Source organism: Protopterus annectens, chromosome 5.part0 (genome assembly GCF_019279795.1).
Source record: "Protopterus annectens isolate FY-2018-M chromosome 5.part0, PAN1.0, whole genome shotgun sequence".
NCBI lineage: Eukaryota > Metazoa > Chordata > Ceratodontiformes > Protopteridae > Protopterus > Protopterus annectens.
In genome coordinates this window covers 261,340,516-261,356,139 of record NC_056735.1, presented here as the reverse complement: position 1 = coordinate 261,356,139, position 15,624 = coordinate 261,340,516, and the positions used below count along the sequence as shown (strand labels likewise).

General features: G+C 44.4%; 1 protein-coding gene across 2 annotated transcripts in view; it reads right to left on the bottom strand.

The window, feature by feature from the left end:
- Positions 1 to 15,624, bottom strand: part of PKNOX1 (PBX/knotted 1 homeobox 1) — a 1,629,974-nt gene that overhangs the window by 1,547,071 nt on the left and 67,279 nt on the right. The window lies entirely within an intron of this gene.

Below are 15,624 nucleotides of genomic sequence, written 5' to 3'. Positions count from 1 at the left end.
AAAAAGACTCTGCAAAAATAAACATGTCATTGAGATAAGAAAAAATATGAAGATAAGCAGCCTTTAAAGGTAAGGTTACTAAAGAAAAATTTAAAGGGAGGATTAGAGGTAACAAGTTGTGAAATTATAGTATTTGTAAGTAACTAGTCTAGAAAAGAAAGATCCATGACTGGTCTCCATGAGAATTCTTCCTTTGGAACAAGAAATATTCAGGAATAAAAATGTTTCCCCATCAGGGAAAGAGAAACTGCTTCTGTCGCATCCTTAGTCAGCAGATGTTGACTGACAGGAAGGGAAAAAAGCAGTGCGATCTGGCAGACGAAGAGGAACCCCTGAAAAGAAGGGAGGGGATTCTTGCTGCCAACTGATCCCTGATGAAGAACTCTCACAATTCATTTGTCTGAGACTATTTGTTGCCAAAGACAAAAATGGAATGTTGGGAGGATTTAATGGCTTGCCAAGGTGAGAAGGGGAAAGCACTTGGCAGATAGTCATTTAAACTTGTTGAAATGCCCTAGTTTGTGTTCCTTTCTGCCATTGTTTTTAAATGTCTACTTTCCAGATGTTTGCTGTGTCTGCTTATTTTATTTTTTTCATAAAACGTTGCAGAGGTAGGTGTAAAACCTTTAACAAACTTGAGTGACTCCCTGAATCAGTTCCCTCTCTCATCACACTTTTTCATGAGCTCTGCAGTGAGTGGCCCCAAAAAGTACAGTTGTGTACACTTATCATAAATGTAGATGTTTGAATGTACTCACTGTTGCAGTCGTCACATTTGGGTTATCCTGCCAGAAAAGAGGGCACCTGGTGCCCAATCCTTGATCTATCCATTCTAAACACCTTTCTGGTGATACCAAAATTCAAAATGCTCACCCTCCAGTCAGCCTAAATACCAGAGGCTTAGAATTTCTGGATCAGTTGCTGTCACTCCAGGACTGATGTCAGGTCGTCAGTGGTATAAAATCAGGCAGCCGACGCCATTACATCAGTTTTTCTTGCCCCAAATGTCAGGAGCCCCCAAATACGGAGCAAGGTTATGGTGGAAGAACACCACCAGTAGAAAGTAAATACCAAAAATTCTCCGTAAGGAGAGAGGAGGAGATAGACAGATAGATAAATAGACAGGGAGAGAGAGAGAGACAAGGGGGATGGAGGGGGGGAAACCAGGACTGCAACAGTGAATACACTCGAACATCTACATTTATGGTAAGTGTAAACAACTGTACTATATTCTTCATGTTTCACTGTTGCAGTCATCACATTTGGGTTGATTCTCAAAGCTGAAGAAAAGGGTGGAGGCAGTCAAGAAGACTGAGGGCTGACTAGGATGCCCTGCAAGACTGCGGTGGCAAAGCCTGCCCTGGATTTGGAGAAGATAAGCAGGTGGTAATGCTTGGTGAAGGAATGAACAGAAGTCCATGTTGCAGCCTGGTGGGGACCCATTTGAGAAAAGCTGCAGAGGTGGAGGCTGCCCTGGTGGAATGTGCCCTGACCCCCTTTGGGGGTGGTTTCCCATGCTGTTTGTAGCAGAAATGGATGCAGTGTACTATCCATTTGGAGATTCTTTGGATATGGCCTTGCCCTCTGCCCCTGCTGTGAAGCTGACTAGCAATTGGTCAGTTTTTCTAAAAGATTTAGTCCTATCCAGATAGAATCTAAGCTGTCTGTGCCCATCTAGAGAGTGCAGAATGCTTTCCCCTTGTTTTGTGGGTTAGGGAAAAAGGTGCACAAATTAATGAATTGGTTGAGAGCCACACTGGACACCACTTTAGGCATGAAGGATGGGTTACTCCTGAGGGAGACCCTGTCAGCATGGAAAACAATGAAGGGCTCTACAGCCATGAGTGCTTGTAGCTCTGAAACTCTTCTAGCTGAAGTGATGGCCAGAAGCAAGGCTGTTTTGCAAGAGAAGAATTTTAACTCTGCTGAAGCTGCAGGTTCAAAGAGGGGTAGGGTGAGCTTTTCCAACACAAAGTTAAGGTCCCAAGCTGAGGTACGAGCACTTATGGGTGGCCTTAAGTTGTTAGCACTTCTTAGGAACTGTTTGAGGAGTGGGTGTGAGAAGAGAGGTGGCTCTGTGCTGTAATGAGCCGAGATGGCAGATGCATGAATTTTAATAGAAGAGAAGGATAAACCTCTATGCAGTGGGTGTGCTAGGTAATCTAAGATGAGAGGTAGGGAGGGCTGTGCTGTTTCGGCTCCCTTAGCCTGGATCCAGGTGCAAAACCTTTTCCAATTGTCAGCATAGGATTTTCTAATGCCGGGGTGTTTGGCCTCACGTATAAAATCTAGGACTTGTTTGCTTAGGCTGGCAACTTGAGGACAGGTCAGGGAATAAGCCAGGCTGCCAGATTGAGGGTCTGCAACTTGGGATGCATGAATTCTCCATCCTTCTGGGTCAGGAGTGTTGAGATCTAAGGTAGGTGCCATGGTGGCAGGGGTGACAGGTTGCGCACCAGTGTGTACCAGTGCTTGCGTGGCCAGTCTGGGGCAATCAGGACTGCCCTCGGTTTTTCCTCCCTTATTTTGAGCAGTACCCTTGAAATGAGTGGTAGAGGGGGAAATGCATAGACAAGAGAGATTTACCCACTGGAAGGATAGAGCATCCACTTTCCAGGCCTTGCTGTCAGGTTCCCTGGTGCAGCAGTTGCTGAGCTGATGACTGGAGTGGGAAGCAAAGAGATCCACCTTTGGGGTGCCCTATTTCTGGGTTGCAAGGCTGAAGGTTCTGTGGTCTAGCTGCCACTCATATGGGTCTAGTAGGTTTCTGCTTAAGTTGTCTGCCAGAGAGTTTAGGAAGCCTCGCAGGAATTGTGCTAGCAGGTGTAGTTGCATGGTTGAGGCTGTGTGCAAAAGGGTCATGGCAAGCCTGCAGAGAGGATAAGAGAGTCCCTCCCTGCTTGTTGATATACCACATCACTGTGGTGTTGCCTCTTTTGATCAGTAGAGGGGTCTGAAAGCTGTCAGGGTGTGCTGAACAGCTAGCATCTCTTTTTGGTTGATGTGCAGATGTATTTGATTTGGGCTCCAATAGCCCTGACTGCACCTGCTGTCCAGGTGTGCACCCCAGCCATAGTCTGATGCATCCGTGGTGAGGGTCTGGGCTGCATGAAGTTGTGAGAAGAGAAGTCCCTTGTTGTGGTTGCATGCTGCTGCCCACCAAAGAAAATCTTTCCTTAGACAAGTTATCATTGGAATGACAGTTTTCAGGTCTTGAGAGTGTTGACACCAAAGGCTTTTTAGGTACCATTGTAGTTTCCTCATATACACTCTGGCATATGGAATGAGTAGAATGCAGGAGGCCATGAACCCTAGAGCTTGCAGGATTTTCCTTGCAGATAACTGGGTTCTGGTGGCTAGCTGAGGAAAGTAGTCTGTCAGGTAGGCTTGTTTTTCTGGAGTAAGGAATGCCATCTGGGATGCTGTGTCCAGGCTTGCTCCCATGAATACAATTTTTTGTGTGGGGACTAGTTTTGATTTCTTTTAATTGAGAGTATACCCCAGGGATATCAGCAGGTCCTTTACAAAGGTCAGGTGCTGTAACAGCTTTTCCTAACTGTCTGCCTAGATCAGGCAGTCATCTAAGTAGAGGTAAATTTGAATATATATTTGTATGCAAAAAGCAATAGCTGGAGCCAGGCATTTTGTGAAAACTCTGGGAAAAGTGGATAAGCCAAAGGGAAAGTGAGAGAACTGAAAGTGCAAAGACCCTGCCCTGAAATGTAGATATTTCCTGCCAAGATTCCCTGATTGGAATGTGTAGGTAGGCCTCTTTTAGGTCTAGGGTGGCTAACCAAGCATTCTTGGAAAGCACAGGAAGAAGTTGCTGGAGGGTGAGCATTTTGAATTTTGGTATCACCAGAAAGGTGTTTAGAATGGATAGATCAATGATTGGGCACCAGGTGCCCTCTTTTCTGGGTACCAGGAAGAGTCTGGAATAAAAACCTTGGCATACCTGGTTTACAGGTACAAGCTGTATTGCCCTCATGGAGACCAGGGAAAGGACTTGCTTTTTGGCATCTGCCCACTGGTTTGGAGGAAGATCTTGGAACCCTTTTGGGGTTGGCAGAGTGTGGAAATAAAATTTGTATCCCTGGGACACTATGTTGAGAACCCATCAATCGTTGGTAATAGAGGTCCAGTTGTTTGCATGGAAGGAGAGTTTGCCTCCTAGGAGCACAAGCAGGACGGCAGAGGTAAGGGGTGGAGGTGTAAAGTCATTGTGAGTTCTTACCATAATGGGGTGGCTTAGCACTCCCTGTTTTTGAAGAGGACAAACTCCATTGCTTAGATCTCTGCATTACCTGAGGCTGCTGTCTGGGGGGTCTGCTTCCCCTGGGTCTGGGCTGAGCTGGTCTGGGGGGGGGGGGAAGGACCAGTGCTTGGAGGGGCAATGCATACTGAACCTCGGAGGCTGGACTTGTAAAAAGTCTTTAACTGTCTGCATAGATTTAGCTTTTTCTTCCATCTTTTTTAAGACCTCTTCTGCCTTGGTGCCAAACAAATTATCTTTGTTCAAAGGCGCGTCCAATAATTTTGATTTGATATGGTCTGGGCAAGGTTTGTTCCGTAAGCCAAGCATGCCTTCTAAGGACAGAACCAGTGACTGCTGCCCTGCAAGATGCTTCTAGGGCATCAAAGCCACATTGCAAGATGTGCTTATTAACTTGGCTTGCAAAATGCATAAGCTCTTGTAATTCTTTATTTTCTGCACAAGCAGGAAAGGAAGATATTTTTTGTTTGAGGAGTTCCATGGTATACTGCTGATATTTCAGCATGTGGAACTGGCAATTTAGCGCTCATAGCAAGAGTAGCAGAGGTGTATACTTTTTACCCCATCTGTCTAAAGCTCGGGAATCCCTGTCTGAGGGGGCGGGATTCTTAGCTGAGGTTGCTTTTATTCCTTTAGGTCCTTGGGAGATGACCTCTGGGTCAGCAGTAGGATTTTTGAAAAGGAATTTGTGAGAGTCAGGGACTCTGTAGTACCTGTCAGGTTTCCTGGGAGCAGGAGGAAGAGTGTCAGGAGTCGAACTAGATTCCATAAAAACATCATCAACAACATCCAGGACAGGAGGAATGGCCAAAGGTTGTGCTGTGGTAAATCTAAGAATTCCCAGAGTCTCTTTTTTGACTGAGGGTAGTCCTGACATTCCCATTGGAAATACTCCCTTAAAGTATGATGGGTTTCACCAAAAGAAAAATCCTCAGGTGGAGAGGCAGAAGGAATGGATTCCTCTGCATCAGAATCCTCATAAGCAGAGAGGAGTTGCATGTCTTCATATTCAAAAGCATCAGAGTCATCGGACTCCTGTTCAGATAAAACTACTGGGGGACAAGTCTCTTTTTCTTTTGGAAGGGGTAGCCTGGCTTCCCTAATAAGCATAATGATGTCTTCTGCCATTTTAAGCATTTGAGACTGAGGCAAGGAAGCAGGTGCCTGAGCTTGGGTTATTTTTTTGGGTGTAGTTCGTACACTGGGCCTTAGAAACTCTGTAGTTTTAAGAAAGAACTAAAGACGCGAAAGAAGTTGTCAGTTTGTGTCGCATATCGGTAGTGCAAAGTACTTCCTCAGAAGCCAGCGCCTGGTCAGCGGCTCTAGACCCATCCAAGGTAGAGACATCTGCAGAATCCTTAGTCGAAAAAGAGTCTTGCGGCACACCAGATACAGAAAGGGTCTCGGTAGTGGCTGCGAATCCACAGAAGCAGGCATCAGGACTGAGGACCAGTGAACTGACGACTAGCTTAACGGAAGTGTCATTGGCAGTTTTGGACCTGTGCGGTCTGTCTCTGTCTTTACCCTTACATTTTTTAGGAAGATCGGTAGTCAGATGGCTTACCGAAGCCATATCGGAATTCGAGGACTGATAGTGAAAATATATATAAGATATATATATAGTTCTGGCATTGAACAAAGCACAAAAGCGACAGCGAGGGACTTCATGGTCTGGGCCTAATCAGGTGATGCAGTAAGAATGAAGTCTCGGTGTGGTATTTGCTTTCCATAGGTGAGACAATTGTTAACTTTTTCTGACCGGTTAGAGCAAGAAAAAAGAATCCCCATTGGGGTATTTAGATTTAGAAGACTTCAACTTAAATTTGGAAATGAAAACTCAGGTAGCGGCCGACCGGCACTCGTGCAAACTACTTCTGCTTCGGGCTCCTCGGCAAGAAAGACTGGTGTAATGGTGTCGGCTGCCTAATTTTATACCACTGACAACCTGACGTCAGTCCTGGAGTGACAGCAACCGACACAGAAATAATAAGCATCTGGTATTCGGGCCGACTGAGGGCTACCCCTGGCAGGATAACCCAAATGTGATGACTGCAACAGTGAAACGCGAAGAACATCTACCTATCTAGAGGACAGTTCAAAATTTCAGCTTTAAATTCCTAAGGTCCCTTTTGTGCATATAACCAAGCAAATCTCCTCAACACAGCTCCAGTTACAACTGCATAGGAAGAGGCATCCACAGAATCATAAACACGAGTCAAAGAGTGCCTGTCACCTAAGTCACAGAAGCAATAAGATTACTCATAGAAGATTTTTCCTCAGAAGAGGGAAAGGTGGCGCTAATGTTCCTCACATTCTGAAAAGATGCTAATTAAGAATTCTAAAAATAAATGTGGCAGAAGTGTACACTTCCCCCGAAATCTATCAAAGGATTTCTCATCGTTATAAAAGGTGGAAGATTGGCATTTACCAGATGTTTAGCTGCAACAGGATTTACCAAATAAATCACCACAAGGTCTGACGTGAGTTTGGAAAACAAAAGTCTGTAGACAGAGGAACTTTAGACAATCCATCTGCTTTCTTAGGAGCCTCAAGCTGGCTATCAGATAAGTTGAAGGCTGTAATAACACATCCACCAATGCTGGAAGAAGAGGAGTGGTGGGTTCAGGAAATTCCAGCAGTAATAAATCATAAGATTTTTTTCAAGGTCAGTGGACTATCATTATATTCCCACTGAAATATCTGGGTCATTCTGGATATGGTTTCAAAAAAAGAAGTTTCTTCTGGTAGTCCCTTGGAAGAATTATTCTCCTCAGAATCAGAATTGGTTACATGAGGAGAGAAAGTTGTCCATCAAAATCATTACTTATGTCCAATATACTAGGAATCCTCAGAAAATTAAAAATTCTTTTTTTTTAACCATTAAAACCAGAATTAGAAGCGACAACAGCCTGAACCCAAATAAAAACACTCCTGTCCAAAGTTAGAGATACAAGAAAAGATAAATGCTTAACTTACTTCTTTTTGATGATAATTTCTTAAGAAGCATACCAATTCCTCAAAGGCACATCATTCCTGATGACAGGCATCTCAGTTCACCTAGGCAGAGAGGCACTGGATGCTCTTCCTCCGAAGCCAGCAAAAGTGGTTTCTCCCTTACCTGCCAAGCACACTCCGACAGCTGCAAAAATGTATCTAACCCCACCAACACCATCAATCCATGGTGGCTGAATGGACTATAGCACAGTCAAACATTACTGTCGATCAGATATATACAGCAATGCAAGCTGAACAAAATTACGTTGCTTTGGTCCCAGTGCAAGACATAATAATGAACACATAGTCTGAGTGACAGTAAGACTAATGCACATACAGTAATATTTAAAATATTAACAACACAATAAATTACCACAATTCAACAGAAAGACATTATACTAGTAGGTATTGGAAAGACTATGACGTCACATTGTGATTGCTTAGATATTGCACTTCATCAGCTCTAGTATGATATATTCTGCTGTTCATATTGCACGTGTGGAGTGGTGACTCACTCCTGACTACTGCACATTCAGGAAGTAATAGCATAAGAAAACAGGATAACTGTACCAGTTACTAAAGCAATTAGCCAGAGTGATTACTATAGATGACAATTCACAGCAAGTGGCATGCTGATCAGATTACTTGCTGTCATGCCTGGCAATCAAGTTCAGCAGCCTTATGGATTGAGGGAAGAAGCTCCTGTTCAGTTTAGATTTTTTACAGTGTAAGCGCCTGCCCAAGAAAAGAAGGAAGTACATGCCATGGCAGGGTGAGTGGGGTTGTCGATTATCTTCCTAGCCCTTTCCAGACACCAACTCTTGTGCAGATCATCCATGGATGGGAGCAGGAACCAATAACTTTTTCCATTGTCCTCATTACTTTCAGGAGAACCTTGCAGTCAGATGCTTTGCAGTTACTATACCAAACTATGATGTTATTTGAGAGGATGCTTTCGATGGTCCCCCTGTTGAAGGGTTTGAAGAAGGACTGAGACAGGTTTGCCTTCCGCAGTTTTCATAGGAAGTGCAGATGTTGTTGTGCCTTCTTCACTATGTGGTTAATATGAGTCGACCAGGATAGGTCTTCTGAGATGTGCACCCCCAGGAACTTAGTGGAAAGAGTCAAAAACACCACAATAACCTTATTTTCCAGAGGTTGATGCATCTTCTGAGTCCTGCTGAAGTCCACTATTAATTCTTTGGTCTTGCTTACATTTAAGGGCAGATTATTGCTGTTGCACCAGCCTATCAGATGCTCAACTTTATCCCTGTAGGCTGTTTCCTTACCATTTCTGACAAGACCTACGACAATGGTATCATCTGCAAAACTGATGAATTTGTTGGATTCATGCTTGGCCATGCAGTCATGCATCAACAAGGTGAACAGCAGGAGACTCAGGATGCAGCCCTGAAGGACACCCATGCTCAGTGTAATACTGGCTGAACTGTTATTTCCCACACATACTTTTTGGGGTATGTTGATGAGAAAGTCCAGTACCCGGCTACACAGGGAGGGTGTTGATGCCCAGCTGGATCAGCTTTGATATCAGATTCTGGGGGATGGCAGTGTTAAAGGTGGAACTAAAATTGACAAACAGCATTCTAATATAGCAATCCTTGTTCTCTAGATGTACGAAGGATTCATGAAGCCCTATAGCTATTGCATCAGCTGTGCAGCGGTTAGATCTATAAGCAAATTGTAATGTATCCAGTGTTGCAGGTAGGCTTAAAGAGATATAGTTCTTGATCAACTGCTCAAAACACTTCATTACTGTTGATGTAAGAGCAACTGTCCGGTAATCATTTAAGCTTGTCAGTTGGGATTTTTTGGGTAAGGGAATGATTGTGGTATTTTTGAAGCAACTGGGTACAATGGCTAGTTGCAGGGATGTGTTGAATATATCTGTTAGTACAATGAACAGTTGGGTAAGCACAGTCTCTTAGAACCCTTCCCATAATATTATCAGGATTAGCTGCTTTTCTCGGGTTTACTTGCCTCAGGGTCCTCAAAACATCAGATGTTCTTAGACATAGCACCTCCTCACCCTATTCAACAGAGAGCTTTTTGACACAGGGAGACAAGGAAAAAGATGAATGGTCTGAGAAACAAGAAAATGAAACAGCAGTCACCCATTTGCAGCTAAGCAAAATTTGTAGCCTGCTGAATGAGTAAAGGCTGTTTGGAAATGTTCTTTTTGTGGCTGAAAGAAGGAAGAAAGTACAGTTGTGTACACTTACCATAAATGTAGATGTTCGAATGTATTCACTGTTGCAGTCATCACACTTGGGTTATCTGCCTGCAGGTAGCCCTCAGTCAGCCTGAATACCAGAGTCTTGGGATTTCTGCATCGGACACGGTCACCTCTTCTATGACGTCAGGTCGTCAGTGGTATAAAACATGCAACCGATGCCATTACATCAGTTTTTCTTGCCACAGATGTCAGAACCCCCCAAAATAGGAAGCAATTACATGGTGTGGATCACCTTCAGTAAAAAGTAAATATCATTATCAAAAGATATGGCCAAAAAAGTGGACAGGTAGAAAGCATAGAAAAGTCAGGGGGCTGGAGGGAGGGTAACCAGGACTGCAAAGTACAGTTGTGTACACTTACCATAAATGTAGATGTTCGAGTGTATTCACTGTTGCAGTCATCACATTTGGGTTATCTGCTTGCAGTAGCACTCAGTTGGCCTGATTAACAAAGTCTTGGGTCCTGCGTCGGTTGCTGTCCCTTCTTCCGTGACGCCAGGTCGTCAGGGGTATAAAACATGCAGCCGATGCCATTACATCAGTATTTCTTGCCCCAGATGTCAGGTGCTCCCCTAATGGGAAGGAATTAAATCTATAAATATACAAGGTTATATCTCCAACAAAAAAAGCAAATACACCAAAAAGCTTTTGAACATAGTAAAGGAGAGTAGAGGTATAGCCAAGAGAAATAAGGGAGCTGGAGGGAGGGTAACCAGGACTGCAACAGTGAATAAACTCGAACATCTACATTTATTGTAAGTGTACACAACTGTATTATGTTCTCTGTGTTTCACTGTTGCTGTCATCACATTTGGGTAGATTCTCAAAGCTAAGAATGGGAGGAGGAATTTAGATAGCATTACGACCAACTTTAAGGCCCTGCAAAACTGCAGTGGCAAAGCCAGCTCTGGATTTAAAGAAAATTGGCAGATTGTAATGCTTGGTGAAAGTATGTAGGGAACTCCAGGTAGCAGCTTCTAGGATGTCCCTGGTAGGGATGCCTCATAGAAAGGCTGTAGAGGTAGATGCAACCCTGGTTGAGTGGGGTCTGATCCCCTGTGGGATAGGTTTTCCATGGTGCTTGTAGCAGAAATGAATGCAATGGCCTATCCATTTGGAAATGGTTTGCTTTGAAATAGCCTTCCCCTCTGCCCTTGCAGCAAATGCCACCACCAGTTGTTCACATTTCCTTTGAGGTTTAGTCCTGTCCAAGTAGAATCTAAGTTGTCTTGTCACATCTAAGGAGTGCAGTACCCGTTCCCCTTTGTTCTTAGGAAAAAAGGTTGGCAAAGGAATGGACTAATTAAGGGCCACACTGGATACCACCTTGGGCATGAAGGAGGGATTGTTCCTGAGGGACACCCTGTCAGCATGAAAGATGATGAAAGGCTCCACTGCCATAAGGGCCTGTAATTCAGATATCCTTCTTGCTGAAGTGATTGCTAAAAGGAAAGCTGTTTTCCAAGAATGGAATTTTAACTCTGCAGTTGCAGCTGGCTCAAAAGGAAGAAGAGTGAGCTTTTCCAATACAAAATTAAGGTCCCAGGCTGGAGTTGGAGCTCTCCTGGGTGGTCGTAAATTTTTGGCCCCTCTGAGGAAATGCTTGAGCAGTGGAGGAGAGAAAAGGGGAGGTTCTGTGTTATAATGAGCTGAAATGGCTGAGGCATGAATTTTGATGGAGGAGAAAGACAGGCCCTTGTGAAGCCTCAGTTAAATATTGTAAAATCTGAGGTAAATTGGGCACTGCTGTGTTCATCCCTTGAGATTGGTTCCAGGCACAGAATCTTTTCCATTTTTCCGCATAAGATTTTCTAGTACTAGGCCTCCTTGCCTCTAAGATGATATCCATCACAAGTTTGCTGAGGGATGGTAAAGGAGAGATTAAGTAATTAGCCAGGCTGCAAGGTTCAGTGTTAGAAGCTGAGGGTGCAGAATCTGGTTCTCCTGCTGAGACAGCAGGGAAGGAGTCTGAGGCAGGTGCCATGGAGATAACAGTGACATACTGCGCAGGACGGGGTACCAGTGCTGGTGCAGCCAGTCTGGAGCAATCAAAATCATCCTTGGTTTGTCCTGTTTGACTTTTAGTAGTACTTTGGAGAGCAGAGGCAGAGGGGGGAAGGCATAGACTGATAGGTTTTTCCAGCTGAAGGACAGAGCATCCACTTTCCAGGCTTGTTTGTGGGGAGTCCTTGTGCAAAATTTGTCCAATTGGTAGTTCTGGGGAGAGGCAAACAGGTCTATATCTGGGCTCTCCCATTTGCTTGTCAACATGTTGAAAATCCTTGGTTCCAGTTTCCACTCATGTGGGTCCATGAGATTTCTGCTTAGTCCGTCTGCCAGTGTATTTAATTTTCCTGGCAGGAATTGAGCTTGTAGTTGTACTTGGTAGCTCAAGGCTGTGTTCCACAATGCCATGGCTAGTCTGCAGAGGGGGTAAGAATGTGTACCCCCCTGCTTGTTTATGTACCACATAACAGTGGTGTTGCCCATCGTTACCATTAGTTGTCCTGGAAGAATGTGGCCCTTGAAGGCTGTCAGAGCATTCTGTACAGCAAACATTTCTTTTTGATTGATATGCAGGTGCATTTGACTTGGGTTCCATTTGCCCTGAATGCACTTCCCTGCCAGGTGAGCCCCCCATGCATAGTCTGATGCATCTGTTGTTAGGGTTTGGGCAGCAGAGGGTGGTGTGAAAGGTAGTCCCTTGTTTTGGTGGCAGGCCTCTACCCACCAAAGGAACTCTAGGCGTAGGCAAGGTATAATAGGAATCATTGTTTCTAGGTCTTGAGAATGCTGACACCATAGGCTTTTTAGATACCACTGTAGTTTCCTCATAAGCAGTCTTGCATATGGAATTAGAAGAATGCAGGAGGCCATGAACCCCAAGACTTGTAGTATTTGCCTTGCAGATAGCAGGGTTTTTGTGACCACTTGCTTGAAGTACGTTGTCAAATGAATTTGTTTCTCTACTGTGAGGAAAGCCATCTGGGAAGTTGTATTCAAGCCTGCTCCCAGGAATATAATTTGTTGACAGGGTACCAGGTGTGATTTCTTTTTGTTTATGGTGTACCCCAGACAGGTTAGCACCGTTTGTACAAAGGCTAGATGATTCAAAGGTATGTCCTGGCTTTCTGCCTGAATTAGACAATCGTCCAGGTATGGATATATTTGAATATTTCTTTGCCTGCAAAATGCAATGACTTGAGCTAGGCACTTTGTGAATACCCTGGGCGCAGTAGAAAAACCAAACGGCAGTGCAGTGAACTGATAGTGCGTGTAGCCTGCTTTGAAGTGTAGGTATCTTCTGCAAGATTCCCTGATTGGGATGTGCAGGTATGCTTCCTTTAAATCTAGTGCTGCCAACCAGGCGTCTTTGCCTAGCATAGGGAGCAACTGGTGAAGAGTCAGCATCTTGAATTCTGGAATCACCAAAAGGTGTTTAGAGTACACAGGTCCAAGATAGGACGCCATAAATTGTCTTTTCTGAGTACCAGGAAAAGTCTCTAGTAGAAACCTTGTCCCTTTTCCTCTTCTGATACCAACTGAATAGCCCCCATGCTTAAGAGAGGAAGTACTTGCTTCTGGGCCTCTGCCCACTGATTTGAGGGTAGATCTGGCCACTCGTTTGGTGTTGGTAACGAGTGGAAGCGAAATCTGTATCCCTGGGTCACTATATATTTAAAACCCATTTGTCCTGGGTAATGAGCTCCCAGTTCTTTGCATGAAAAGCAATCTTTCCCCCAAAGGGGAAGTCAGTTGAGAAGTGCTTGGAAGTTTTAAAAATATGTCATTGAGACAGTTTACCATAGGGGAGAGTTTTATTACTCCGTGGTTTGAAAGTGGAGGACCCCACTGCTTAGTCCTGTGCATACCCTGGGAATGAAGCCTGGGAGCTCTGCTGGATCTGGGCTTGGACTGAGAAGGTCTGGAAGAGGCAGGAAAGGACCAATTCTTGGAAGGCCAATGCCTACTAAACCTTGGTGGTTGTACTTGTAAAAAATCTTTAACAGTTTGCATAGATTTAGCTTTTTCCTCCATCTTTTTAAGAACTTCTTCTGCTTTGTTGCCAAACAGGCGATCCTGGTTTAAGGGAGCATGCAGTAATTTTGCTTTAACATGATCTGGCAAGGATTGCTCCTTACGCCAAGTATGCCTTCTAAGTACAGACCCAGTTACAGCAGCCCTGCAAGATGCCTCTAGTGAATCAAAACCACACTGCAAATTATGCTTTCCAACTTGTTCAGCTGAATGCAGTAAATCCTGTAAATCCTTATTTTCCGCACAATAAGGAGTCAACATCATTTTCTGTTTAAGCAATCCAATAAAATGCTGCTGATACTTTAACATATGAAATTGGCAGTGTAAGGCCCTAATGGTCAAAGTTGCAGAAGTGTATGCCTTCTTATCCCATCTATCCAACGCCCTGGAGTCTCTATCAGAGGGGGTAGGATTTTTGGTAGGAGTTTTAATGCCCTTCCTTGGGTCCCTGTGAAATGGTCTCAGGATCTGTAGTAGGATTTTTAAAAAGGAACTTGTGAGAGTCAGGGACCCTGTAATATCTGTCAGGTTTTCTGGGAGGAGGAGGTAAAGAGTCAGGGGCCAAGCTAGATTCCGAAAAGGCATTATCAACAATGTCTAGTACAGGAGGTATGGCTTAAAGCCTGTGCTGGGGCAGGAGTAAGAAATCTCTAAGCCTCTTTTTAGAATCACAGAAATCTTGACTTTCCCAACGAAAATGCTCGCTGAGAGTATGCAAGGTTTCACCAAAAGAGAAATCCTCTGCGGGGGGGGGGGCAGAGGGAATAGAGTCCTCAGCATCAGCATCCTCATAGGTAGGTAAGTGTAAATCCTGGTCATCAGGGGAAACAGAAAATTCAGAATCCTGGTCGGAAGTATCATAAGCAAACTCAGTCCTGGGTCTCTTAGAGGGGGAAGGCTGGCTTCCCCTAATTAAAGTAATAAGGTCTTCAGCCATTCTTATCATTTGTTTTTTAGGCATAGAGGCCTGACCATGCGGTCTGGGCGTCTGTTTTCTAGGCATGGTTCGAGTTTTAGGCCTTGAAGAAGAAGATGGCGTTGGTTTAATACGCAAGTCAGTAGGCCTGAATACACCCTCAGAAACCGGTGCATGCACAGCGGCTCCGGACCCATCCAATGTAGAGACATCCGCAGGTTCCAGAGTTGAAGAATCTCGCGGCATACCAGACTCCGAATGGGTCTCAGTAGAGGCCTGTGAATCTGAAGTAGTGGGTATCAGGGGCTGCGAAAGCGCCTCACTGAGTACCGGTGAACTGGCGACTGGCTTAGGAGAAGCGTCGTCAGCAGCTTTGGACCTAGGCAGCCTGTCTCTGTCTTTACCTTTGCATTTTTTCGGAATGTCGGTAGTCTGATGGCTTACCAAAGACATATCAGGATAATTAAACCGAGCACCAAAATATTTAGAAGCAAAAATATACAGACGACGGACAGTTCGTGGTTTAAATAAGGCACAAAACTGACAGTGAGGTACGTTGTGGTCAGGGTCTAGGCAAGGGATACAATACGAGTGAACATCTTTATCTTTAAAAGGTATTTGCTTTCCACAAATAATGCAATTATTAACTTTTACTGACATCGATTTAGAGCAAGAAAAAGTTTCCCCAATGAGGTACTTAGCTTTTAGTTGAAGACTTCGGTTCTGAAACTCGAAAAAGAAAATTTCAGGAGTTGGCCAACCGGCACTTGCGAACTGCTTCTGCTTTGGGCACCGCACGGCAAGAAAGACTGATGTAATGGCATCGGCTGCATGTTTTATACCCCTGATGACCTGACGTCACGAAAGAAGGGACAGCAACCAACGCAGGACCCAAGACTTTGTTAATCAGGCCAACTGAGGGCTACTGCAAGCAGATAACTCAAATGTGATGACTGCAACAGTGAAAAACAAAGAACATCACCACCGAGGAAAGAAGAACCCTGGAGGCCCCCGCCCCCTTTTTTTGTAATAGATTAGTATTAAGCAGGGAAAATCAAATCTAGGATATTGACCTTAGCCTACTGCACATGGAATTCCCAGGCGGTTCCTCATCCAAGAACTAACCAGGCTTGACCTTGCTTAGCTTCCA